This window comes from Microtus ochrogaster, chromosome 7 (genome assembly GCF_000317375.1).
Source record: "Microtus ochrogaster isolate Prairie Vole_2 chromosome 7, MicOch1.0, whole genome shotgun sequence".
NCBI classification, from domain to species: Eukaryota; Metazoa; Chordata; class Mammalia; order Rodentia; family Cricetidae; genus Microtus; species Microtus ochrogaster.
In genome coordinates, this window is record NC_022014.1 from 10,067,388 (window position 1) to 10,070,943 (window position 3,556).

A 3,556-nucleotide genomic window follows, 5' to 3' on the forward strand; every position below is an offset into this window, starting at 1 on the left:
GACTAATTTTAGTTTGAAGTTGATTTTGTTTGATATTAGGATAGCTACACCAGCTTGTTTCTTAGAACTGTTTGATTGGAAAAATCTTTTCCCAACCCTTTACTCTGAGGTAATGGCTGTCTTTGTAGTTGAGGTGATTTTTTTGTGTGTTCAGCAGAAGGATGGTTTCTGTTTTCCTATCCAGTCTGCTAGTCTGTGTCTTTTTGTAGGCGAATTGAGTCCACGGATATTAAGGGTTAATAATGACCAATGATTTCTTGTTATTTTTGTTTTCATTGTTGTTGTTGGTATGGTGTGTGTGTTTTCTTTCTTAGGGATTTGCTGGTGTGGGATTATCAGATCATCTATTACCTATGTTTTTGTGGATGTAACTAACTTCCTTTGCTTGGAGTTTTCCTTCTAGTATTTTCTGTAGGGCTAGATTTGTGGATAGGTATTATTTAAGTTTGGTTCTGTCATGGAATATCTTGTTTTGTTCATCTATGGTGATTGAAAAATTTACTGGGTATAGTAGTCTGGACTGGCACCCATGGTCTCTTAGTGTCTACAGAACACCTGACCAGAGCCTTCCGGCTTTCATTGCTTCCATTGAGAAGTTGGGTGTAATTATTATAGGTTTACTTTTATATGTTTCTTGACTTTTTTCCTTTGAGGCTCTTAATGTTCTTTTTTTGGCTCAGTCTATTTAGTATTCTGTAAGCTTCTTGTATTTTCATAGGTATGTCCTTCTTTAGGTTGGGAAAGTTTTCTTCTATGATTTTGTTGAATGTCTTTTTTTCTGTTTTTGAGCTAGACTTCTCCTTCTATCCCTATTATTCTTAGGCTCACTCTTTTCATGGTGTCTCAGATTTCTTGGATATTTTGTGTTAAGAGTTTGGAGGATTTAACATTTTGTTTAATAGCTGAATTTATTTCCTCTATCGTATCTTCAGCACCTGGTATTCCCTCTGCCATCTCTTGTATTCTGTTGTTTATACTTGCATCTATAGTTCCTGGTTGCTTACCGAGATTTTCCATTTCCAGAGTTCCCTCTGTTTGTGTTTCCTTTATTGCCTCTATTTCAGTTTTTAACTTTTGAATCACTTTATTCACCTGTTTGATTGCTTTTTCTTGGTTTTGTTTACGGGATTTGTTGATCTCTTTCAACTTTTTGTCTTTTTTTCCATTTCTTTTTTTTTCTGTTGAAATACCAAGAGTTTATTTTATCTTAAAAGGGGCACCATATAATGAACTCAAAGAAATTTAATGCATGTTCATCAGTGCACACATTTCATGTGACTGACACCAGGAATTGAACATACTGTGCTGAGTATACAGGAGACACTTTAACTTTGATTTGATAATCAGCAGAAAACTTCATCCCACACTTAAGTTTATTAAAAACTGACAAACAAAACCTGTACAAAAAATATCCCCCAATTCCATATCACTTTGGAAGTAATCTTGAAAGACATTATCTCCTAGGACCCCCTCTTCCTCTGCCACTACCACATCCTCTTCCTCTACCTCGGCCTCGACCTCGTCCTGCAACAGCTTCTCTCTTCTTAGATTTCACCTTAGGCTCAACATCCACAAGTAATGTATCAAGAGGTAAGCTGTCTGGTAGAATAAAGTATCGAATGTTGTTTCCTCGAATACTCAATGTTTCCAGCTGTACAGGTTCTCTGTTCTTCAGGGTCATTTTCACAGCTTTAAGATGTGTATTCATGCTAACATCTACACCTGTGATTGTTCCATGGACTTGTGTTCCATTCTTCAATTCAATGGTTAAGGTTTCATGACTCAATTTCATCAAAAATCTCATGAGCTTCATCCTAGCGCTGCAGCCTCCCTCCGGACATGGAATTCAGGCCCCAAAGACTCCCAGACAAGCAGTCTTTTTTCCATTTCTTTAAGGGAAATTTTCATTTCTTCTTTAAGGGCCTCAATCATCTTCATAAAATTATTTTTAGTGTCATTTTCTGCTTCATCTGCATTGGGAAGTTCATGCCTTTTTGCTGTAGAACCACTAGTTTCTGTTGTTGCTGCATAACTTTTTGTGTTGCTTAGTATATTCTTACGTTATTGTCTACCCATCTCTTCCTCCAACCCATAGGGGTGAAGCCTGTGCTTCAGGGGCTTCCTCTTTTTTCATTTGTTGTTGCTGGGAGACTGAGCCTCTGGTATAGCTCCTCCAGGTGTAGATGAGCCCAAGGCTCAGATGGTCACTCCTCTTGATGCTGACATGCAGGTGCTCTGGTGGTCACTCCTCTAGGTGCAGGTAGGACTGAGGCTGAGGCTCCTGTGGTCGGATAGTTTCTAGAGGACTCTACTGTCACTATGGCCACTCTGTATCCCATGGTGGGGTGAGTGGGAGGTGATACTCTGTCTTGGTACTATGGCCTGGTCCTGCGACAGGGTGGATGAGTGGTCCCCCTATTCTCTCTGTTTGGTTGTATGTTTTTCAAACAGAATCCCACGTAGCCCAGGCTGTCTTCCAACCCCCTACCTAGTCAAGGATGATATTGTACTTCTGATCCTCTTGCCTCTACCTCCTAAGTACTGGACTAATAAGTGTGCACCACCACACCTGGTTTACACAGTACTGAACATGGAATCCAGGGCTCCAAGCATGCTAAGCATGCACTCTATAACCTGAGCCCCTGCCCCAGACTCTTGCAATTATTTTTGAGTTTTAGTAACAAGATTGATTCTGTCGAATGAGGAAATTGCTTTAGCACAATGTTTTAAAGCTCTCTTCCTTGGTTCTGTGTTCTTTAGGCTCTATGCTGTAAGCCAGCTGTCGAAGTCATGGGCTTTCACCTATCCCCTGCCTTCCCCATCTAGGCTACGCTACATGCAGGCAGCCTTCATACTTTTCTGATACTCGGTGACTTATGACCAAGATGTCATCTCTGCTCTGGCGTTCTCACTTCAATACCAGCTTCCATTTCTCAGTCAGTCTGCAGGCTCCACCTTGCTTCCCCTGCTTCTCCTTGTGATATGATTACTGTCACCAGCCCTGGGCTTTCTGTTGTGGGAACATAACTGAGTGTGTTCCACACATATCTGTCAATGCCAGTCACATTCCAGGCATGATGACCTCTTACTGCAACTGAATTGTCCTGATGGGTCACCAAGGCCATGGAGGTCAGAGACTCACTAGTCTTTATCATCCCAAATCTAATTGCTTGCATGGTACCTTGCCTGAAATAAGCAATCAGTGGCCACCTGTTGGATGCATCCTCTAAAGTGTTGGTTTGCCAAGATCCTTGAGAAATGGAAAAGGCCTGGGGAAGAAGACAGAAACTGGCCCAGTCTGGTCTCTATAGCACTTGACCACACCAGTGCTATCACACCATGGACATTCATATCTTCATTTTTCTGATAGATCTAACTTATTGTTTCCTTTTTATTTCTGAGCATTTGGGGGAGAAGATCAATATAGCATAGGCTGCCCAGACCTCATAATTTTCCTGCCTCAGTCTCCTAAGAGTTGGTCTGAAAGTATGTATCACCACACCTAGCTCTACAGATTTAACTCACAGTTATCTCTAGAGCTGTTGTGATAAGTAAA

At 40.9% G+C, this 3,556-nt stretch overlaps 1 pseudogene; it reads right to left on the reverse strand.

The window, feature by feature from the left end:
- Positions 1-1,179: 1,179 nt before the first annotated feature.
- LOC101995632 lies at positions 1,180-1,813 on the reverse strand (annotated as a pseudogene).
- Positions 1,814-3,556: the final 1,743 nt, after the last annotated feature.